The sequence below is a fragment of the Dermacentor silvarum genome, chromosome 10 (genome assembly GCF_013339745.2).
Source record: "Dermacentor silvarum isolate Dsil-2018 chromosome 10, BIME_Dsil_1.4, whole genome shotgun sequence".
In the NCBI taxonomy this organism is placed as follows: Eukaryota; Metazoa; Arthropoda; class Arachnida; order Ixodida; family Ixodidae; genus Dermacentor; species Dermacentor silvarum.
The window spans coordinates 133480656-133505886 of NC_051163.1; the positions used below are offsets into that span (position 1 = coordinate 133480656).

General features: G+C 44.8%; 2 long non-coding RNA genes across 2 annotated transcripts; both read right to left on the reverse strand.

Moving 5' to 3' along the window:
- Positions 1-12411: 12411 nt before the first annotated feature.
- On the reverse strand, positions 12412-18642 carry LOC125940920 (uncharacterized). Its single transcript, XR_007464080.1, has 3 exons — positions 17892-18642; positions 13701-13721; positions 12412-13487 (listed from the first exon to the last, which is right to left on the reverse strand). It is a non-coding gene; the product is annotated as an uncharacterized LOC125940920 (long non-coding RNA).
- A 2665-nt stretch (positions 18643-21307) lies between these two features.
- LOC125940921 (uncharacterized) lies at positions 21308-23743 on the reverse strand. Its single transcript, XR_007464081.1, has 2 exons — positions 23394-23743; positions 21308-21493 (listed from the first exon to the last, which is right to left on the reverse strand). It is a non-coding gene; the product is annotated as an uncharacterized LOC125940921 (long non-coding RNA).
- Between the last annotated feature and the right edge of the window lie 1488 nt (positions 23744-25231).

The following is a 25231-nucleotide window of genomic DNA, read 5'->3' on the forward strand; positions in this document are numbered from 1 at the left end:
CCCGCTGTGCCAAGCCTGGAAATTTGCAAATCAAAGCTTGCCTGAATCACGTGGGGACAAGACCTGGTTAGTGTCAACTGTAAGCTAGTATTGGCAATAGCTCGTTTGACTGTTTTCGAATGAGCGGAATGAAACGGCAAGCACTCTTTGTGTTCACGGGGGCGGTACATCCAACAAACATGGTTTTCACGAAGGGTGAGAGGAAGGTCTAAAAATTGCAGCTTGTCAAAACTAAGCAGCTCGTGGGTTGTGGGTAACTGTGTGGGCGCAGGTCAGCCAGATGCACAAGAAGGCACCCAGAGACACAAAGAGACGTCTTTATGACACGAAACGGCACATGGGACGAATACGAGAACACATAAACTATACAGATAAACTTGGGCAACTGTCACGCTCGAGCACTCACATTGCTAATCAGGAGTTCCGGCCTCGTGGCGATGGCTCGGCGGACTGGCTCTGACGGCGGTGAGTACGGGCGGTGGTTGAAGTTCGGGGTGGCTCCAGGACGTATCCCGGTTACGGAGCATTAGCTCTGGGACGTAACCCGAGCTCGGCAGCACAGCGCTGGGTTGAGAGCCAGGGCGAAGCCCAGCACAGCAGTGGGGTGAAAACCAGGATGATGCCCGGTTTGAAGAACAGGACCAGGGCTCTGGGACGTAGCCCGAGCCAGCCAGCACGGCAACGGTCGTGTGAGCCGAGACGTGGCTCAGCTCAGCAGGACCCGCGACGATGGTAGAAGCCGGGATGGCGCCCGGTTTGCAGTACAGGACCGGAAACGCCAGGACGTGGGCCGGCGTTTGATCCACTCCATCTCGCTGCACTGCCCGTTCTGTCAGCCTGGCTGCCCCGTCGTTCCAGATGATGGTCTCTCCCGGCACGCGCACCGACCACGCGCACCGACCACGCGCACCAGCGACGCTCACTCCCGTGCTTCTCGGCCCCGCACGACGAGCACAAGCATCGAAAAGCCCGCGCAATTTCGAATATTGGCCCCGCACACCGATCACAGGTCGTCCTCCTACCACAGGGTAAACTTGAGCCCTTTTCCAAGCACTTTAGAAGTGTTTAATACTTTCATAACACACTCTGTGTAGGCACTGTCCTGTTGTTTGTTCAAAACAATCAAAAAGTCATCTACATATCTAAACACCTGCAAAACCTTGTCGTTTAACAAAGCGGTTTCCAGGTGGTGGTTAATGTTTGCAAGAAAAATATTGCATAACACAGGTGCCACACATGACACTATACATATACCATTCTTCTGCACAAGCAGCTCATCTTCAAAAGAAATTAACATTGCCCCAACATAAAATTTCAAAAAGAGCTAAAAAACTTTCTACGGGAACTTCGGCTCTGTTCTGAAAGCACACATCCCCATTTTCTTCAATACAAGACCACACAGCCATTAAAAGCTCCCTATGAGGTATAGAGTAAAATAGATCTTCAACATCAATGGAGAAGGAATACCCGACAGAGAGATTTTCCTCAAAGAACGCAGGAATTGGAATGTCACAGGAATTTTTCACCAAAAACGGGTCGTCCTATACAAGACTGTTTAACTGCTTCAACAAATACCGACTGACCTGTACCTGCCAAGACTTGTGTTCGCTGACTGTGCACCTGAACGGCATCTCAGGTTTATAAGTTTTAGCGTTAAAAAACACCGAAAGATTGCTGGCTTTGCGCTTCCTGATGCTCTTCGCTAACTTAGGCAAGCCATGGGCAGTGCACAAAAGAGCAGCCTGAGCGTTTACGTTGAGAGCTGGCAGCCGCTCACTTCTGAAATTCTGCCGTAGAACTTTCGTAGCCTTCCCCCCCCCCCCCCCAGATCGAGGTGCCTTTTTTTCATGCGCACCCCCCCCCCCCCCCCCACGTCCGCCACGGAGGGGCCATGACCCTTTGGGCAGTGTTGTGTCTTTTCTGAGGCAGAATGACCTATGCCTCCTAGAGGCGGTCAAAAAAAAAGGGGGGGGGGGAGGGGTTGTGCTCATGAAAAAAGGACACTTCGACCTCAAGGCTACGGAAGCTATACGGAAGAATTGCAGAAGTGTGCGGCTGTCGGCTCCCAAGGTAAAAGCTCAGTCTGCTCTTCTGTGCACAGACCATGGCTTGCCTACATTAGCGAAGAGCATCATGGACTGCAAAGGCAACAATCTTTCTTTTAAAGGCAGCAATCGTTATTAAACGCTAAGACTCACAAACCTGAGATGCCGTTCAGGTGCACAGTCCGCGAAAACAAGTTTGGTCAGTGAGTGTTTGTTGAATCAGTGTAACACTCTTGTATTGGACGACCAGTTTTAATAAAAAGTCCTGGGTGACATAATTGCGTTCTTTGAGAAAAATCGCCCTGTCGGGTATTTTTTATTGATTGATATTGAGTATCTGTTTTATTCTATACCTCATAGGAAGCTTTTCATGGTTGTGCGGTCGTATATAGAAAAAATGGGAATGTGTCCTTTCAGAACAAAGCCGAAGTTCCGGTAGAAAGTTTTTACCTGTTTTGGAAGTTTATGATGGGGCAACGTTCATTTCTTTTGAAGATGAGCTGCATGTGCAAAGGAATGGTATATGTATAGGGTAGAAGAATAAGAAGTTTATTTGCCAGATTATTATGCATAAGTAAAAACACTTGTACCTGTAGCCGAAGGCTAGTTAAAGGTCCGATAAAAAATATAACGGAAATCCTAGCACAGCAGGAATAGAAAAAAGAGCTATAGTAATTGTATTACAAAGTTGTTGATTGTCAATTCACAAGTCAACTAAGAGTGAGTCAATACATCACAGTATCAAAGAACAATGTAAGAGGCACAGTTCAAATACAGGAGAATACCTATCTCAATTTAAGGATGTGCACTATGATGTCAATTTCTTTTACGTATCCAACAAAATATGCGAAACGAAATCGATTAGTATTGAGCTGGCTGATAAAGCACACAACTTTTGAAATTTAATACGTACATAATGAGCAAAACGAGAGCAACATGACATTTCAATGCATAATAAAACAACACAGTCGCGTAACAATAATTACATAGAGTAAGTAGAAATAAGTCTAAGTAATATAATTCATCTAGCTTTGTGCAGATCTATCAAGGAATTCATGAATTCAGATTGTACTTCTCAAGGAATATTTTCATCCAATTCGACAAATTTTTTTTCGAAAACAGTATTGATTATGCTTAAAACAGAGATTGGCCTATAATTTGAAGGGTGAGGCGGATCACCTTCTTTATGGATTGGAATGACTTTGGCAATATTTAGAGAATTTAGATACTTAGGTAGTGTAATTGTGTACACAGTGTGCCACCTTTGTTATGCAACATTTTTCTTGCAATTATTGACCACCACCTGGAAACCGCTTTGATATAGGACAAGGTTTTCCAGGTGTTTAGGCATTTAGATGACTTTTTGATTGTTTTCAACAAACATCAGGACAGTGCCTACACAGAGTGTGTTGTGAACGTACTAAACAATTCTAAAGTGCTCGTAAAAGGGATCAAGTTTACCCACGAGCTGCCAAGTTTTGACAAACTCCAATTTTTAGACATTCATCTCACCCTTCGTGAAAACCATGTTTGTTGGATGTACCGCCCCCGTGCACACAAGGAATTCTTGCCGTTTCATTCCGCTCATTCGAAAACAGCCAAACGAGCTATTGCCAATAATAGCTTACAGTTGGCACCAACCAGGTCTTGTCCTGACGTCATTCAGGAAAGCTTTAATTTGCAAATTTCCAGGCTTGGCACAGCGGGCTTCTCTACTTCTTTGGCGGCTTCGGGGAGCGAACCTTTGTTGAAGAAATTTTGGCGTGAACCTAACAATGTTTCGGAAGATTGCGAACAGAAACGGAAAACGCGTCCTGTTATTCCGTATTTACACAGAGTGGCACATTCGTTAAAGAATGTGGCCTCTAAGTACGATGTACCGGTAGTGTTTTCGGCGCGCCGGAAACTTTCTCGTATTTGTGCTCGCCTGACTTCCGTAAATTGTGCCAAGTGTGTAAAGAATGGCACAAAGTGGTTTTTGAAGAACTGTTCAGTCGGTGTCGTGTATAAGATACCTTTAGACTGTGACAAGGTATACATCGGCCAAACTGCGCGTTGTATAAATGATCGCCTACGAGAGCGTGCACTATCAATCAAGAATGGGACAGGTTCGCATTTGCCTCATCACTGAAAAGTGTGCATGTGCGAACCTTTGCTGGAAAAAACATGCATATTACGGAAAAGTAAGGATACGATGGCACAGGAACTACTAGAGGCGATGTATATAACTTTGGTGACCAGTGTAACAGCGTTCCGTCGTTGTCTCTTTACGAGAATTAGTTTAGTTTCCTCGCTGATAGGACGTGATTATGCTCGGTGTCTATCTTATGTGAACTCACTGTTTAGGTTCTTGTACGCATGCCATAGGGTACTTAAGTGAAGCGTCAGTGAAAATGAAAATCAGTTGCGAGAGTGCGCTACTTCGTGTCTTTTATGCTGTCGTCCGGGTCAAATTTTTTGCGCCCAAAACCATTTGTAGTCGACTATCACGCACTGTATGGCAAGCCAAATAAAGGACCCTTTAGGACGCCTAGAACGATAGAGCGTTCGACTGTAGGAATTTGGTATCGCCGTTGTACGAGAACACACTGATGTTGACTACCTCTTCCACGCTCCTATTGACCTGCGGCCTCAAGCCGAGCAGGACGACGACTCTTTCCTAGGGACAATAAGTTGACAGTTACTTTAGCATGCGCTAAAGACGATTAAGGCGAAAGCCTGCACGCTCACGATAAATTGATTAAATTACTTGACATTCTCATTCACATGCATTATTACTTCCCAATAATTGTTTTCTCCAACCGAACATCATGGGTTCGAGTGACTTACTTAACTGTACCTTAATTAACTGTGCCTTACTACCAAAGGTCGTGGGTTCAACCATGAATGGTGGCACCATCAATTTTGGTGCCATTGAATTTTCTGGGGGGTCAAATTTTCAACCCATGAGCCATCTAAGGTTGTCGCCTTAATTGCTCATGACTTGGCCGATAAGAAACGAGTAGATCCACAGCCAGGAAGCCTTGTTGGGTTATCGTAAGGGAAGACGGTGATGGCTTGGAGCAGTGGTAGAAAAGCCGACCTCTAATCTGAAGGTCGTAAGTTCGAATCCCCCGCCAGTCCACTACATTTTCAGGCATGGTGTGGCGCCGGACACCGTCAAAATTAGATATCGCCAATAGCTAGTGTGGCTATGCTAGTATAGGTAGGTAGGTAGGTAGGTAGGTAGGTAGTAAACTTTATTGACGTCATGAAGTAATCCCCCCTCGTTTTCATGGAGGGAGGACCGCGGGCCGCTCCCACGTCGGGACGGGAAGCGTATTTACAAATGCTAGTAGGCACAGCGGGGGCGTGGCACTGCGGGTCATGTGACTTCCGCTTAACACGGGTTGTCATGGCAATCGTGAAGCTCCTAGGTGCCTAGGGACGTAATCGCTTAGGGACTTTTGAGGCACTGGTCTGGCCCACGCCGACCGCAATTCCTTGGTAGTGACGATCGAAATATTCATGTGGCATAGCGCTTCGTTTAAGCGAACCAGAGCTGCGGCGTCGCCGTGTCCGCCCGTGGACGTAACCATGTGCACTTGCTTGACGGAGTTCGAGGGATGTACTGCATCCTACAAGTCACATATCGGCGATTGCGTCGACGGCGCGCTTCACAACGCGAAACGTGTGGTTTGTGTGCTGTGCTTCTTGAAACGAGTGGTGTAGCCGTGCAGCGGGGGTGGTGGAGAAGCTTCGGGTCTCCATTTGCGCCTTCACAGACATATGGTCCCGTTTAGGTCTGATTGGCGGCCGGTTGTCGCGAGATTGTGCTGTGTACCTGGCGTAGTATGAAGTTTACGATACTAACACAGCTCGTTCACGTTCCTCCGTTCTAGATGTCATTTGCATGACGATTGAGCTGAAAACGAGACCTATATCTTAAATTACTTTGCATTATACAAGTTATGGCGATCTTATTACAAAAGGAGTACGGGCGTAAATATATGAACATATTTGTGCATGTCTCAAATTTTGAATTATGTTTCTCTGTATGTCGCATGTTTTGAATTCTCCAAAAGTGGGAGGAGGCTGCCATCAACTGTGTCATGCTACGAAGGGTGCAAATAGGCAAGAATTCCCCGCAATTACATAGTTATTCTTACAGGATAATAGAGTACTTACTCGAGAAATGTAATTTCCAAATCTTTTATTACACAGTTATTGAAATAGACCTCCGAAGTCCATGTGCATTCTTAAGCAGAATCTGCAAGGAGTGCAGAATTTGTGCAGCTCAAGACCATGGAAAACAAGGCACTTGTGTAATAGAACATTTGCCATAATTAGCAAAGTGGAACAGAGGCAAATAAGCTTCACCACTGATTAGTTAATTCTAATCAAAATAGAATGGAAATGTAAGCTTCACCACTGATTAGTTAATTCTAATCAAAATAGAATGGGAATGTAAACAGCCTATATCCTCCTAGGACCTGAAGACAGCTTAGGGCCTTCAAGTCGGTTATTACTACTGCCCGATAGGCTTTGCATTGGAGACTCAAGATAACGAACCCACTTGCACTGAGTGAAGCTCCATTGTGCTAGGGCGCTCTATTTTCTTCTATGTCACTAAATAATGCAGTCAGGCATTGTTGGTCTTCCTGACCTTCAAATTCTTCACTAATTCAGCATCAAGCAGCAGAAAAGTGCTACACTTTGTGGCATGTCTCTCTTTACATATATAGTTTTTAACAAATTCCAGAAAGTGTCAGTTATGCAGGTTCATTACACAGGACTGACCAACACCGTTTGCATGATACTGCTAAACGAGCAGACAGTATTTTCTGCGAAATTGCTGAAGTTGCAAATGGTGCATATTGTCAAACAGTTACAAGAACATGAATATTTGAGGTAATGTTGCGGCTTTCGAAACATGATGAGTGAACTTAAGTTTGAAACAAATTTGCTGGTGGTATGTATGCACTGTGTTTCCCAATCCATTTCATTACTAGGTTTGAACATGTCGAATATTCAAATGATATTAGAAATGTCTTTAAGGAAGAAATATAATGCCTTGTGGGTGATCATAGAAATATTTGCCTGAATTAATAAAATGTGCCTTATGGCAGCTTTGAAAGAAAATGTGTACAGCAATAGTTACGTTGCTTCGTGCAATGATGCAACTCACGTGGTCATGAATGGAACAAAGGGGAATTATTTCTGGCGCTAGCCCAGGGGTGAGTCAAATGTAAGATGCACTGTTTTGGGGCCTCTTTGGGCCACAGAAGCAGCCAGCAAATATTATCTTACTCTGTTGATCACCACAAGCTCCTTTCCACCAGCTTCTGCAGAAGCCTCCCCTATGGCCTTTTTCCCTTCAGATTGCAGGCAGGTAGCTGTCCAATGTGAGGAACACACCAAACTTCGCGGGAAGTGCGAACATTCCCACGCTCAGGAGGAGTTGTGTGTAGCATTGGACAGCCAGGCACAGGGGTCACGTTGCCAACATACGTGCCGAGACAGCGCAACCATAATTCCAAATTTTACTTATATTTGGCCCTGGGTAGTCCGACACATGGTAAGGTGGCCAACGGGTGTGAGTGGCTGTTCAGCTGTTTGGTTGGTTTGCACGAGTGCCGCCATTTTCACTTGGCAAGGTCGCAGCCACCGCAGTGTCTCCACGTTTGCCATGACAACAGGTGTTAATTTCAGCAATGCGTGTCATGCTCTGTATTTTTTGTCGCTTTATCAAATCTTGTTTAACATTACATACACCACATTTAGCTTTTCGCCGACTTTTTCAAACCGATGAAAGTCATGGGGCCTGCTATGCCGAACCAGGCCATGCCCTGCTGTGTAGACATTTGGGCTTGTTGGTGTAACATGTTTGCAGATTTTCTTCTTGTACCGCAAAAAACACACGGACGTAGAAGAAGAACGGCGACACACACAGGTGCTACTAACTTCCAACAACAACGTTGTTGGAAGTTAGCACCTGTGTGTGTCGCCGTTCTTCTTCTACGTCCGTGTGTTTTTTGCGCTACAAGAAGAAAATCTGCAAAAATGCCCTTCTGTACTGCCTAGCAATTGTAAAATGCCCACTTTTATTAGGCAGAGGGTGTATTCTGTAAGAGTCTGCCTAGTGGACTGTCTATGTCAGCTGTCGCTGATTGGCTGCAGCTGCACCAGCGAAAAAGGAGACTGGCTGGGGGCACCTGTCTCCTGCTCACATGTGCAGCTGCAGCCAATCAGCGGCGGCCGAAATGGACAGTCCACTAGGTTGATTTACAGAACACCCCCCTATATAATTTGCAAGTGAATCTGCAGTCGTAGTAAGCTTCACTGCATGGCAATTCTTTGTTTCACCGCATTACAAATTCATTATTGTGGTGAAGCTTACTAAAGCACATTCGCCATTGTAGACCACATTGTTTACCTTTAGTGCAGGAGCACAATGCCGATTCACGCCTATGCTTCTGGTTGGACTACACATGCTGTTTAAGAATTGATTCTTTGTTCATAAGTGCACAGGTAGTCTGAAGTTTCTCCTTCACCAGGGCACTGCTCATTCATTACATTGATTACTCTATTTGGGAGGGCTGAAGTTAATATAGAAGAGCAATTTTCATTAAGGGGACAAGAGGTTCCTAAGATGGTTGCCAACACAGCTTTTCTTTTTTCTGGCACCTGTCCTGCTAAAAGCTTCCATTTCAATATTTGTAGCCTCTTTTAGCCACCAGTTAGTGTATATCAAAAGCTGATACTGATTTGAGCTTGGGAACATCATCTATCCTCTGTGCAGTGAGTGTTATCCTTCCCTTTTGTTTTCTGTTTTTGTGCTTATTTTTATTATGTATTCTGCACACTAACCGCACGAGTGCCGAACTTGACCTTGTTATTATCGGGTCTCATGGTTGTTACTAACAGAACAGAGTGAAAAACAAGGGCTTGGAGGCATCCAGTGGCCTTGCTTGTCGTCTCATGGTGTCACTCCATGAAAACACCATAACGTTCCTAAAAACCAACTAGGAAGGGAGGTTTGTTAGAATTGCTTCTGAACTGTATTGCCATCAAACCAACAGTGCTCTCAATGACAACTTTTGGACGGCAGAAGGCTTGCACCCAGCAAAGGCTAAGAAGAAAGCATTCAGGATATGCGAAGTGGGCCTTTTGAAGCTGGCAACATCACTCAAGGAGCTCTGCCTGCCTGCCCTCTTAATGGATGCACAAAGATCATGCACAAAGATGATTCCCCCTTTGAGGGGATTTTTTCAGAGGTTGCTACCTGGCAACAGTGTTCGTTGTTTAATAGTAGAGAAGCTTGTATTTGCCCACTGTCAATAATCCGTTGTCTCCAGAGTCCCTGTGAAGTGCCCAGTCTTTAGATGCAATGCACTTTCCATGCATGCATACATTTTTAGCTCATAAAGATGTCGATTACTCCTTGCCTCAAGCTGGTCCTCACTGATGTCGCCCAAGAAGGGATCGGGAAGTATGGCGATGCACTTGGCAAAACACTGTTGATACCAGTGAGACCAGATTGTTGGAGCTGTGGTTTTTTTATGTCCACTACATCCTCCTCAGTTATAATGAGCCATTATTTGCTCAACAGAAGCCATATGTACTTGCTTGTGCATAGCCTGCGTACTAAGACCTGTTAGCGTGTTATGACAGCGACCTGCCCGAGAACTTTAGCATGACATCTATATGTTGATTACTATACGTTGATTACTTCCTTCTCTTGTTTCACACTTTGCCCGATGAAGCCAGCAACAGGGTCAGCCACATGTTCAATAGGCTTCCCATTAATTTCTCCTTCACCAGGACACTGCTCCCATTGATATCTACGTTTTCTTGACTTCACGCTGCACTTCAACGATGGCCACAACTGCTAAAACCTATAGCCAGGGATCAAAAAAGTGCCGTGTATCATGTTTCTCCAAACTCATGACGTGTGCTATAAGGCCTTGAGGAACACCCTCGTTTATTTACGCCATCATATTGCATGAAGCTTTGCATCGTAAGTGCAATGATTAGCATGTGCTGGCTTTCCAGTTATTACTGTCCAGCTTACTGAAAGCTATCCTGAGTGAGTTTCGGAAGCAAAAGACTGCTGCCTGACAAGAAGTAGATAAAGCAAAGGTTGCCATAGCCGCATATGTCAAACAAAATGAAGAAGGCCGCCAAGTATACAGGTGGTTTACTTCGTATCCAACAAGCTTGATTCTCCCTTTGCAAGTGAGTAAACTCAACTTGCCCCGAAGGCATGCCCTGTGACAAACTGCATGCCAGATGCTGTATCCCTTGCAAAGCCAAAGTTTTGTAAGAGATTCTGACATCCCGCAGCGGCTTCTGCACTGGGCGAACAGGCCACTGTAAAAACAACTGCCCGTGCAAACATGCTAATATCATAAACATGGGGGTGTTGCGTTCTTTTCGGCTACTGAAGGGCGATAGGCTGGGCCAGTCCGAGATGGTTCTGCGCTTACACCGTGAGTGTAACCTGACGGCAGGTTTCCTTATCCATATTGTGTGCAAAATGGTTAAATGATGTCAACTATGATAGCCATTTTTAATATGAAATGCAACAAAAGAGCAAGAATAGGTAAATTGTAATGCAAAAAGATGAAGACAAACAGTACACAGGATAAGTGATAGACTTTCTATTATTGAAAAAAATTTCACACAAGTGCAAGTGTGCCACCAGCAGTGGGTAACAAACTTTCAAGCGTAGGTGAGAGCCAGAACTTAACAAAATTATACAATCGCATTCAAATGTAAAATGGCATTGGACACAGAAGACTAACATAGTGTACAGAATGAGGGGGCAAGACTCCATCCATGGCACCACATACTCCCCATCCATAAAAAACTGCAACAAGAACAAAAGCATAACACATTTAAGATATCACTTAAAGTCAATGATGTCGGAACATTATTTTCACTGGGGGAGCGAAAAAAAAACACTACAAAGACATCAGCATCAACATAATTTATTCACCTCGAGTGCCCAACATTTACTAAATAAACACAATTAACACACTGACATAAAGGCAATATTATAAACAAACTACAATTTTGGTTTACTAACTGCCGCAAACAATTAAAAACGTAGTGCCTGAACAGTATGTTTTGTGTGACGTTTTGTAAAGTGTTTGTTACCGATATTGTATAGATTTCGCCAGACTGTCTTTATATACATTCATCATTTGATGCGATTCTAGTTTACCCCCGCTAAACGAGCTTGTCAAAGAGATTAAACATAAGAAAGCTGGCAATGAGACATATATAAATCAACATGGTACGCCTGTCGTCCAGGTAGCCTTGGGAGCGACAGCAAACTAGAGTACACATACGATAACACATGTGTATGGATGTAAGTGTAGAAAGGAGAAAAGTAAACCAATCTGACAGCTTTTCACTTGTCCCAACTTCGGCGCCATAATCTACTACAGCAGCAACAATAACATATTCCAAACTACAGCCAAAACATGGAATATTATGACACATCAGAAAATAAGAACTTAAATTTCAACCATGTGAGACACTGCTGGCCAGGGGGAACAAACCACTATAAATCGTAAACGAGCCCGAAAAGATTACGACATGCCTATATTCGTCGTAGGCTCACAATAAAATTGCAGAAATAATGTGTATGGATGTGTCAATCGCAAAGTAAATTTAATGTAATCACAAACATAATTTACACATCTTAAACATGCTTTCCAAACACAAATATTAATGAATGCTATAACGATACCATGGACAGCTGCGCTAGTTGGTACGTATTCATACTGAAACAGTGCGAAGAAGACACAGACGAAGCGAGTAAACCAGTAAGAACAGCGCTCGTTCTGTCCAGTTTACTCGCTTCGTCCGTGTCTACTTCAAACTGTATCAATATGAACTATACCGTGTAATCAACCTAAGATCCAAATGTATATTCCTAAGTGATGTTTGAAATGCTACAAAGTTGCACAAACGCATTTATGCGCTCTTGCACGTTATGGTCACACTGTGCCAAACATTGACTTCCTTTCCGAGGTTTTTAAAACAAACATCTCAACATCTCTCAACAAACATCTAAGCTCAAAGTGGCAGTTAAATCACCGTGCACTTGCAAAAGGAGTAGATGCATCAACCTTTCCTGGGACATTGTGCTTCGAAAGCACGTCTGCATATGTTCCAGGACACTAAAGGATCGTTCAGATGTTGCCGACGATGCGGGCACCGTAAGAATTAGAAGCACTAGTTTGAGCCATGCTCCCTCATTTGTAGGTGAGGGGGAGCCGTCGCTCCCCCCGCTCCCCTTGTTCTGACACCCCTGCTTAATGTGCAATTTGCCGAGTTCGAAACCAAGAACAAACAACCCAAAAAGGCTTTGCACAATAATTGTGTATATGCTTCTCTTGTTTAAAATGGTTTAGCAGACAGGGAAAAATGGCCATTGCAACAGCAGGTGTATGCATAGTTTGCACACGAAAAGCCACTGCTTTCTTACTTTCTTTTTTGTTCTCTACTACTATTCACAAGTATTTAAGCACCTTAATAGCATAGCACTGCTGCAAACATGCTATTGCAAAACACAGAATTGGGCAAGTTGTGGCATAAAGAAAATTGCAGTTTTGCTCGTAATAGCTGGTGAAATGTAATGCACAGTAAGCCTGATTGATGCGGTGTCTGTTGGAGTGAACACTTGCCTATGCAAGTGAGTAATCTCCTTTTGAGACGTAAAATAAGTGCGAGTCATATTTGTTTGTGGACGTTATGCCTCCCAGTGATGAAGTGGGAAGACTCGGCTAGAAAAGCCGAGTCTTTCCACTTCATCACTGGGATCAGTGGCCAAGTCTGGATGTGAAAGAGGAGCAAGAAATGCTCCTCTTTCACATCCAGACTTGGCCACTGGTCTCTACCAAAACAACCCTTTATGTTGTTAATGCTGAATTCGTTTTGGTTTTCTCAAATCTATATTTGGGCTACCGCATAAATAGGCCTCACTCTGTCCTTGGGGAAAACAAGACATCAGCAGTCCCATACAGTAAGCATGAGAAGCCAAGCACTGGAAAAAGAATAATGAAGACTAAGCAGACTCATCCGATCATTGTCATTACGTGCAAGAAGAAAATTTAACATAGGACTGCCTCCACAAGTGGGACGGTGACGTGCCACAACCTGAAGGCGTGAACGCCAGCTCTATATACAGTACACAAATATTGAACAGGTGTTAGCTAATCATGGCACCTGTTGGATCGCACTCTCCAGGATCATTATTGACCACGGCTGTAGCTTCAGCAGAGTGGCTTAGATGTAGAATTATGGACTGCCAATCTTTCGGTTGCAAGTTCGAATACTCACAGCACAATGAGAATCCTTTTATTTGCAATTTTCTTGCAGGAAATTTGGGAATTCCAGTGACACCACCAGTAGACATCAGAACACCCAAGGCTGTTACAGCCGCTATTACTGTAAAAAAGATGGCACAAGCCCAAGAATTGAGACAAGTACATTACATGCCTTTGTTCTTGTGCTAGTTCTCCATTACTTTTGTGCTGCAGTTAATGACCTTGAATGAGTTCAAGGAGCAAGATCTTAGCCAAGAAAAACATTAGGCTTAACAGCTGTATCTAGTAGTCTAATTTCACCTATGCAGCTTTATACAGCCCTGTGCATACTTACCCAAAGCACACGAGTGGCATCCTGCAGACAAAAAAAAAGAAAATATTGAGCTTTTCTAATTGGTTTGGAGTAAATGCATTTGTTTCGGCCTAACTGGTATTGCATACTGCACGTACTTGCACTTGGTATATGTTATCAGCAACTGTTAAGTCACCTTCTTATCTCTGCAGCAAATCACTCCTGCAATCAAGTATGGCGGTCCAGGTTTACGTGCATTTCCGCCTGTGCAGTTGGTAAAAGTCCTTGGCTGTTTACTGCCACTTCATATTTGAAACGTCCGGTTGCATAAGAAGGCTTTGACTACACTGGCAACCCTAACAACGGCAGGCTTCACTAAAAGCTACCAGTACCGCCTCGTTGCAGACTGTGTTGAACATCCATCTTGTCTACTGTGACTAGGATCCCAGGTACTTTTCTTCCGCAGCGGCTGGTACTGGTGGTGCTTTCAGGCAGAAAGAAGCTATAGTTGCATAAATCAAAGTTGGGGCAGAAACCAATCTGGCACAGGTGGAAACAGTCCTCTTTCTCAGATGGTAGTTCAGCCCCTCTCGCGAGGCACATTTGTTCAAGCAATTTGCAAGCTGTCGATGTGAATGAGATTGGTCGAAGGTTGGCTATAGTGTCTGGTTTCTTGCCTGATTTCGGTAATGGCATCACCATCGAGTGTTTCCACTACATGGGGAATTAACCAATATTCCAGATTTCATTGATTACAAGCTGTAGTGCTTGCTTTCTAATTTCAGGGAGGATTCCTCAACATCTGGAAAGTGACTCCATCTTTGCCAAGTGCATTTTAAGTGTTGACATGCTCGAGAGCAGCAACAGGTTCTGCCATCGTAAAGAGGCTTTCAATTCCTTCCTTGGCAAGTGGTGATTAAGGTGCATATAAGTCTGGGGACGGTCGGTTGCTGCGAGGTGGTTGGGGAAAGCATCTGCTGCTTGTTCCTCAAATTCTTCAGATGTGCACTGTAGATTGAACGTCGTGTTTTAAATAGTATTAGAGTTTTTAGTTCATCCTGTTATAGTCGAGAATGTGTGTTACAGCTTACTGAGGGCTATGTGTGCAAATAACGTGCAGCGGTCCATCCACTGGTCTTAGGTGAGTTGCTTAGCACAACATCTCGCCTTCTCAGTCTTGTGTAGAATATTGATCAGGGCTTGTTGCTTGTGGCCACAATTTAAGTATGCAGTAAGCAGCTTGGCTTGCTCAACCCAAAGTTGCAGCAGGTGCTTGTTTGGGTTAGATATTACTCCAGTAAGCTCTGTTCGCATGTCGCTCCTTACATTGTTGCTAGCGATTCTTCAACGCCTTCACATTCTGCAGATTCAAGTGAGTCACGAAAATTCTCCCAGCCTGTAGCCATGATTTTGCAAATGTGGCACATTTTCACCTACACTTGAAGTGTTATCTAGATCAGATAACGGTCGCTGCGTCTTGGGTCACAATTGCACTGACACTCTGAACGAAGCCTGCAGTCGCCCAGGTTAGATCAGTGTACTGTCCTTGTGGTTTGAGTGGTGGGTGTGGCATTGGGATAGTTGCTGTCATTTGCTAACTTTAGGTCTGCAGTGTTCTTGAAGGTGGCATCCTCTTGGTCATGCGTCTTTGTATCCCCAATGTGAGTGATGTGCACTGAAGTCACCTCCACTGAGTATTCTGTGCTGGGGAAAGTGAATTTGCAGATGTCAAAGCCAAGTGAAGTCTCCTTGAGTGCAGCGGTTGCTTTTGGGACAGAGGTAGACCAATGTCAAAACGGCTTCTTTGCACTACCTTAGCCTGCAGTACACTGAAATTTTCTCATAAGAGGTGCAGTATAGAATAATGTTCAATTATATGTGCGGAGCGTCTACGCAAGGAAATGTGGCCGTTTGAGCCTGCTCTATTGATGCCTCTCCTCACTATGCCCGATGCTCTATAGTCGCTTGGAGTTAGCCTTTGTACCCTTGTATGTCTGGCGTTGTGCCTCTGTTTTCCTGGAGTAGCAGGACGACGGGTTGGCCCTCTTGCTAAACTAGCTGACCCAGCTATTTCAATGGGTTGCATTATTGGGTCGCATCCATTAGGTCGCACTAGCACTCCAGCAGCAGCTTCCGCCGTATAGTAGCGGCCGTCTGTAAGGTTTGAGGGAGGTTAGCAGTAGGGTATAGGTGTTGTGGATTTCGCAGTCTTTCAGAATCTCATGAAAAAATTGAGCAAAGATGACTCCGATTATTGAATGAGGATTTGGAGGAGTTTTCCATGCTAATCCATGCACACTGCCATCATCTGTTGTTGCTGCTGGCATTGTTACTGCTGCTGAATGTGAAGCTTTAGCTATTTTGCCTTGTTCTATGAGAACCTGTTTGAGCTTAGCAACCAGAAGTGACATGGCTTCTTCAATTGTCATTTTCTTGTGCACAGTTTATCTTGAGGGAGCACAGCCCTCATGGTGCCTGTTGACTGGCGCAGCCTCTTCTGTTGCTGCTTCTTGCTGTGTTTCACTTTCTTTTTGCGCACCGAAGAAGCAGACTTGCAGGATGTGCACCTACTATGAGAATTTCTTGGCTCCAGCGTGGCTGACTGCAGGCGCTGCCTGCTTTCCCCACCTCCTCGGGCTTTCTTCTGCAGCTTGTGGTGCACTTCTTACCTGCTGCTCATTTTCAAGTGCAAGGAGGCGTGCAGAGAGCAGCTTGCTGCTTGTCTAGCTGTTCTGTTTGATGCAGTACGTCTACTAATGTCACTCTCAGTTTGAAATATTCCATAATCGTTTCAGTGCGATGTCTCAACGTACTGCGGTGGCCAAGTTTCCATTTTGATTATTCAGACACTGCTTGTGTATAGGTCTTGTATAGCAGCTTGTTCTGTCTGTATTGTGCAGCATGTTCACTTGATTCTCGTCTGGTGTATTCGCATTCATGGGAGCTGGAGGACGACTGTGCAGTAATCGGCTACGCGGCCACTGCTCTGTGTGCTTCTTCAGTTCTTTTTTGAAACAAGCTTTTTTGGGGTATTTTGGGCAAGGCGCCCATCTTCGCTGTAAACGTACAATGAGGAGCCGTGATGAGGCAGTCTTCAGGTTCGTGTGTGCCCCACTTTATGCAAACAGCTGGACGCATGCATGTCTTGTTTGTAACCAGTCCCGTGGCATCTAAAGCATGCCAACATTCTGGGTACGTACAGTGACGCAGGCGTCAGCCAGCTGCAGTACTTCACAATACGATGACGCCTAGGCGTCGGTAAAGTGAGCAGCGTCACTTGGCTTTCACCCACTAGTAATGCTGCTGGTATCGTGGCTCCTTCCGAGTCCAATGCTTCTTTTATTGATTCAGCTGTTTCTACTTGCATATTACGAACTGCACCTCGAGACATGCCTTTGCTGGGCTGCTGGTAGGCACTGACTTCAAGAGAATCATACAAATCAAATACAATCAAAGTATGCGAGTTAGCGGATGCAAATAGTGTGTTGCCAGTTGTAAGTGGTTATGGAAAGTTTTGAAAGTTTCAGTAGGTCACGTTGGCCTGCGTGAGCTGTGATCATCTTGTGGAGGCTGTCAGAAAATACGTTTGACATGGCTTGCCTAGCTCTGGCCAGTATAGAGAGCCCATATTCTTCTAGCCCTTGACGTTCTTGCAGGCATGGTGTTCACCTATATGCCTTTGTATAATATAGTTGGGTTACATGCAGATCAGCTGGCTTGAATGCCACGCAGAACAATGTTGTCTTCACGCTCGGGAGGATCATTTGCACGCTGTTTTTTGCTTTAGCGGAGACATTTTGTCCCTCTTGCGCCAGAGGGCATTTCCTTGACTTCATGGTGCTAGCTGAAGTCTAATTGATAGGCAAAATTCATGCAATATTCCATGCCCAGATCACACACAAGCCATAATTTTCCACTCAGTTCTAGGCGTCGTCACACAGATGGAGCACCTAGCTCCATCTTGTACTTGAACCATAACTATGAAGGAAAGCCATGCCCCATGCTTGCAATAACTAGAACCAGTGCAACATCAGCAACAGGTGCATGCGCGGCCAACTTTGGGACACTTGAGGATTACCTGATTACAAAATAAACTCATTTGAATAACTGAACAATGGTAGGTTGCTGCTTCACAACGAACAGAATAATTTTGTATTGTGGCAGGGGTACCTTTTCGTAAAATTACTTTGCTGTAGACAGTAGAGTAAGGGCACCTAATAAACATGTACGTACATGCCAGCAAACCGGAATGAAGGCTGTTTCACATGGTGCGATTTTGCACTGCGATTTTCGCAGGTGCGAAATTCGCAACGGCCATTTCACATGGTGCGATGTCAACAATGCGATTATGCGACGCCCAGAGTTGCTTGCTGCCAGATTTTGTCGCACACGCCGCATAAATTCGTTTAATGTAATGAAAAAGACGTGCGCGTTATAATATAATTGACCTCTCTTTATTAGGACCAAATAATACATGCGTTTTGTAATTTAAAAACGCTTCAAAGTTTACTTTGTTTTGGAGTGCGCAACAGCGGTTTGTGAAGTTCAATACGAGGAGAAATGGCGGACGTAAACAGCTGTTCGCAGGTGGTCGTTCAGCGTTGTGTGCTGTCTCGTGTGTGTTTTATGCCTGTGTCGTTCTACCTGCGGTTAAACAAATTACAAGAGGACCTATCAACAAGCCCCTATAGCTGTTGTCATCGAATATGCAGTATTCGGAATTCGGCTGCAGCGGAGTCGTCATGTCAACGCAGAGACCCTCGCGCTACCCGTGATTAACGTCAGCTTCTGAAAAACGGATGTGTGTGTATTGCTCGTGATTGCGCATTAGCGGTTCCTGCTCCTAGCAATATTCTTGTATAAGCAAGACTTTAAGACGATTGTATAAGCAAAACTTTATGCCTCCCTGAATTGCCTGCATTAACCCAATGCTGAAAACAGGGGAAGCTGATTCCCTTTCTTGCTGTTGAAAAGCTGCTAGAATCTCAATAACAGACCACTTATGTTCTGGGAGAAAGTGAGGGGCAGACAATATCTCTAATCTTTTGTATGAGCCTGCACCTTGAACGAAAATGTAATAAAAATATTTAGCTTTGCAAGCCTCAGAATCCAAACATTCTCAAAATTTTGAGGAGCCACATTAAATTTTTGAGATACAGACAATAAAAAGTGTGCCTAAGTATAAGTGCACACTGAACACACTTGAGTGGTTGAGTGGCCAGCTGCGAATGCAAAAGCATCCATAGCTGCTACCTCGAGGTAACTGCTAGGTTGCACGTGTGTTTCTCCTATAGCCCATGTACCTGGCAAGGGGAATGGTTATACGTAGTCCTGTGCTTTTTCTTTTTTTTTTTCAATAGGTGGTGGCTAGCTGATTCCATTTGTTTATGTATTTATCATTTGTGTCCATCTTATGCGCATGTGTTTGTGTCATGTTGTGATTGTTATATGTGCAGTGATGCAAGCATATTTTTTTAATATATTGCACTACAGTCATTTATTAAATTTTGTGTTGAAATGTACAAAATGTGGCCACCCAGTAATGACTAGGACAGCCAGCAGGATTGGCAAAAAATATGATGCAGATCCAATGCACTTGCTTGAATCGACATGAGGCGAAGCTTTCACGTAACGGTCAGTTGAACTCTAGAAAACTAACTGCAGTGTTTACAGTTGTCTTTATTTCACCCGATGTAACACGTACTCATAGACAATGTTTGCTTATTTACCGCACAGGTCACATAATGTAATGTATACATAGCACGGTGAACTCACTCAAACGTCGGCTCACTAAGACTTCGAACTAACCGTCAGTCTGAGTTCGTTTGAGCCTGACTGAGTAGAATTTTGGTGAATACGAGGAAGAGCAAGCTCAGTTGAGTAAACTTTTAGTGAATATTGTCATGTGGTAGTCAGGAAAAGCTGATCCAAGTATAATTTTACTGAATATGAGTCAAAGCAAGCTCGGCAAGCTATAGATTTTTGGTGAATATGACTCAGTGCAAGCTCACCTGAGTAGAATTTTGATGAATATAAGTCGTAGCAAGCTTGGCTAAGTAGATATTTGGTGAATATGACTCGGTGCAAGCTTGCCTGAGTAGAATCTTTGTGAATATTAGTCAGATCAAGCTTGGCCAAATACAATTTTGGTGAATATGAGTCGGAGCAAGCTCGGATAAGTAGAATTTTACCAATTTACAAATTGTAGCCGTGGAGTTGGCAAGGCGGATCCACTTAGAATTAATTCGCAGGATGACACCAGTTTCGAGATATTAATTCCCGAACTTTGCGGAGAAATGTATTGGCGTTCCAGTTAATTTTGTGCTTCAATGCAAAAAGCAACGTTTTGTTAAGAACTTAACTGGAACGCCAATGCATTTCTCCGCAAAGTTGGGGAATTAATATCTCGAAACTGGTGCCATCGCGAGAATTCGTTCCAAGTGGATCCGCCTTGCGAACTCCACGGCTACAATTTGTAAATTGCAATATGGGCCACCAGGTAATTAGTTAAAAACCTAATTAGTGAATTTCTGTTAATTATTCGATTATACATTTCAATTTCGTGTGCAAGTAATGTCCGCCTCTTCGAGTAGACCAGCTCACGAACTAGAATTGTGCTATCTGCCACAGGCAACCTTTAGGAATTTTTGAAAGTGTTCGCTGAAACACCCTGTATATTCACACCTTGTTTGAATTTTTTTAGTAGTCAGCCTCGTCCATCCTCACCCTCTGCCTGCCAAATCAGTTCGCTGTGGATTACCAACATGCCAATGCTTTAGTTAGTGTCATATTTAGGGCTTAACTATCGTGCTAGAAAAGAGGTCACTGCAGTGTTCTGATTAACTGATGTTTGATATCCATTCCAAAAGGTTAGCCAACTGTGAAGTGGCAACTTCTAAGAGAATTTGGCATCCCACTTGTACGCTTGCAAGCATAAAGATGGGCATGTGAAAGCTAACTTTAAAAAGCACAACATTTTGATGCCCTTTAGCAATGTAATCAAAGCCAGTATTGCAACACCATATTCCAAACATTAAGTAATAATTGTTTGTTCTCTCCACCACACCAACAGCATTTCAATTAATCCCGGCCACGGCGCCCACACTTCGATGAAGGTGAAATGCAAAAACGCTCGTGTACCATGCGTTGGGCGCACAGTAAAGAACCCGAGACATTCCAAATTATTCGGAGTCCCTTACTATAGTGTGGCTCATAATCAAATCGTGGTTTTGGCACCTAAAACCCCAGGAGGAGGAGGAATAAACTTTATTTGTGTAGCAGATTTGTGAGACCTAGGCGTCTCTACCTAGATGACGGCATCGAGCCCTTGGGCTCTGGCGGCATCTTCGGCCTGCTGGATTGCCTTAAAAAGTTATTTTCAGAACTCCATCAGCATATAAGCCAAACTTCATTACTTTGAACTTTGTATTTAACCTGAAACAAATTTCATTTGGATTTGTGTGGCATTCTACATTTCTACAGTTGTCATTATGTAGCAAGCGTTAATCACTTTTCACTTTGATTTTTTGATGCTACATACACCTGCTTTAAACTGTGTTTCATGCTATGAAAGGTGCACATAGGCTCAATTTTCAGTATTTCCTGTAATTGCATGGTTCTTCTGGGTAATAGAGGTCCTACTCGAGAACTGTATTTTTCAAATCCTTTATTACAGTTATTGTATTGAGTGTGTGTGTAACACAAAAATGAAAGTTTGCACCAAGTGGTCGTACAGACAGACTGGCTGCATTAAAATTGCTGGCTTTACGCCAACCTTCTGAAGAAGACCTCTTCTGAACCTTCTGAAGAAGTCGATGTGCATTCTTGAGCAGCATCTGCAAGAAGTGCAAAATTAATGCAGCTCAAACAAGGCCTCTCGTATAATGGAACATTTCTCAAAATCGGCAAATAACTTTCACCATAGATTACTCAATTCTAATCAAGACGGAATGGGCATGTAAACAGCATATATTGTCCTGGGACCTGAAGACAGCGCAGGGCCTTCAAGTTAGTTATACTATTACAGCCTGATAGGCCTTGCATATCGGCCAACTGTTATGATTTTATCGTATTTCGAGACCTTGTTTGCGAATGGTCGTATTGACACCAATCATTTCATTTTGTTCCTATTTAAGGTTGAACTGACTTCAGCAGAATGCAAACATACAGCTGTGAAGGTATTTTTTCAGAGCCTTACTTTTTGTACCCGTTAGATTATTTTGACCTATCCGTAGCAGCACCACCGCAAATGGCAGGTGAAAATTTGGCTGTCATTATATGGATATTTCACGAATAAGCATCATGAACATTCCCGTTTTTCTGGGATGAAAATATTGTTTTGATGCGAGTTTCCTATGCAAATTTCTGAAGCGTATCTACAGGTAATTTTCTTTAACAAACTGTGCGTCTTCACTAATGAAGAACATTTAGTATTTTTCAGCAAATTTTGGTGTTATTGCGGTAGTATTTTTTATATCTTAAGGTTGGCAGGTCTGGCTTTTCATTGGAGACTCAAGATAACGAACCCACTTGCACTGAGTGAAGCTCCATTGTGCTAGGGCACACCATTTTCTTCTATGTTAGTAAATAATGCGGTCGGGCATGGTCAGTCTTCCCGGCCTTCGAATTATTCACTCATTCAGCATCAAGCAGCAGAAAAATGCTACCAAATTGGAGAAATTGTCAGTTATGCAGGTTCATTATACAGGACTGACCAACACCTTTTGCATAATGCTATAGCAAGTAGACAATTTTTTCTGTGATATTGCTGGAACTTGCAAATAGTGCATATTGTCAAACAGTTATAAGAATGCGAATATTTGACACAATGTTGGGCCTTTTTAAAGATGATGGGGCAACTGAAGTTTGAAAGACATTTGCTGGTGGTACGTATGCACTGTGTTTCCCAGACAATTTCGTTACTATGTTTGAACATCTCGCACATCCAAATGATATCAGAAGTTTCATTCTAAATGTCTGTAAGGAAGAAATATATATAATCCTTGCGGCCGATCAGAGAAACCATTACCTGAATGAATAAACTTTTCCTTATGCCAGCTTTGAAAGCAAAACGTGTACAGCAGTAATTGCGCTACTTCGTGCAACGCCGCAGCTCGCGCGGTCATGAATATAGCGAAATACAATTATTTCTGGCGCTAGTACAAGGGCAAGTCGAATGTAAAAGATACGCTGTATTGGTGCCCCTTTGTGCCATAGATGTAGCCAGCGAATATTATGTTACTCAGTTGATCACCACAAGCCCCTCTGCACCAGCATGCACCAGACGGGTGGTGGTGGTGAATTCTTTATTTCGCTCAAAAAGAGGGGACCAGTCCAAGGACTGGTTGCGCTGGCTTAAAGGAGGTCGGCGGGGATCCCTTGGAATTCCGTGGCCTCTACCGCACGCTGGATGAGCCGGCGTTGGTCTGCTGCACCAGACGGGCTGCGCTGTACAATATCAGGCGCACGCCGAAGTGTCAAACTTCGCGGAAAGCGCGTAGTTATTTCAGGTGCGAAGAGCCCCGCGCTCAGAAGGAGTTGGGTGTTGGATAGACTATAGTTAGAGCTCCGTTAGGTTCACTGCACTACGCGATAATTGTAGTAAAGCCAGCGATAAAAGTAAATCGTGTGAAGTCGCGGGCAAGTACTGAACGCGATTGAAAACATGCGCTGCCTCATTTTAACGACGCGTAAACGGGTGAACGAAAACACCACCTTAAGCATTATATTACTTACGTGACATAAGTCGTGGCCTCCAGGAACACGTACAATACCTCCGCCTTCGACGTCCATGTGCATGTGCGATGTGATGACGCTGGCGAAAAGGGCGGACACGGCGACGTTGCTACACAGCGCCGGCTCGCAAACTGCGTTGCCGAGGCGCTAAGCCACGTGAATATTGCGAACGTCAGCACCACCGAATTGTTCAGAAATACGGGTCTTACACCACCAGATTAGAATAAACACTAGAATAAAGCGCGGTCGGCGTGGCCCAGACACCGTCAGACATTCAACGCGCCCTAAACGATTCGCTCCCTACGCACGTGGGATGCAAGGTCGCTGCGCCCGGTCCTGGCGATAAGCGAGCCGCGCTCGGTGGAGACTAGTGCCTCAAAAGTCCCTAAGCGATTACGTCCCTAGGCACCTAGGAGCTTCACGATTGCCATGACAACCCGTGTTAAGCGGAAGTCACATTACCCGCAGTGCCACGCCCCCGCTGTGCCTACTAGCATTTGTAAATACGCTCCCCACGCGGACGGGAATGCCAAGCCTCACCGCCGCATCGTGAACCTCCTGGACTGCCTTGAGTGGATGGAACCAGTCATGACTCTTGATCAGTAAATAAAATGTGTCTTGCGAGATCCCTTGATCCGTGGGGTGCTGTAAAGAGGGGCACTCCCAGAGCATATGGTTAAAATCGCTGTATCCGCCGCAATCGGGACACGAAGGGGAGACCTCCGCGAAACGACTATAGATCGAGAGGCTGGGATGCGAGTGCGTTTGTAATAACCTAAGCGTAACCGATTGAGGCCGTGATAGATTTCGGTGGGGCGACGGAAATGCCCTGCGAGCAAGTTGATTATGCCTTGTGACTTCGTTAAAGGTGGAGAGTATGTCCCTAAAGCGGGGGGGGGGGCTCCGTCTCCGCCACGATCGGACCAGACCCGTTGCGGACCCCGCCGGTGCACCGGCCCCAGATAGCCCGGCGCGGCAAGCGAGACCTCGCGCCTGAGCATGCACGGGCCAATTCGTTGGCGTTGACAAGCCCCCCTACTTTCGACCCTACATGGGCCGGGAACCAGGTGATGGTGTGATGAACAAGTACTTTTTCTTCGAGTATCTTGGCGACTTCCTTACAGACGGCCCCAGATGCGAATGCTCTGGCTGCCGATCTCGAGTCTGTGTAGACTTCCGTTTTGCTTGGATCTAACAGCGCTAATGCTAGGGCTAGCTACTCTGCCTTACCGGGCGACGAGGTAATGATTGATGCGGCCGAAAGTACCCGGCCCTTGGTGTCAACGGAGACGGCCGCAAAGCGGGAGGTGCTGCTAGCGGAACGCTCGTATCGAGCGGCATCGACGAAATATGCGTCCGACGCCTGTGCGTGTGCGTGTGTCAGGAGTGCAGAGGCCCTAGCCAACCTTCTGCCTGTATTGTGTTGTGGGTGTACGTTCCTCGGCAGTAGTCCAGGTGCAACCACAATTAGGAAGGCCACCTAAGCTTGAACAAAGTCACTCCCTCACCAGAATAGGAATTGGTCTCCCTGGTGTAGTATTCGGCCACTACCTCCCTCATGACTCCTTGTGATGATTATGTTGTGGGCGCAGGTCAGCCAGACGCACAAGAAAACAACCAGAGACACAAAGAGACGTATTTATGACACGAACGGCACGTGGGACGAATACGTGAACACGAACTATACAGATAAGCTGGTTAAGTGTCACGCTCGAGCACTCACAGTTCTAATCAGGAGTCCGGCCTTGTGGCGACGGCTCGGCGGACTTGCTCTGAAGGCGGTGAGTACTGGCGGCGGATGAAGCTCAGGATGGCTCCAGGACGTAGCCTGGTTCCGG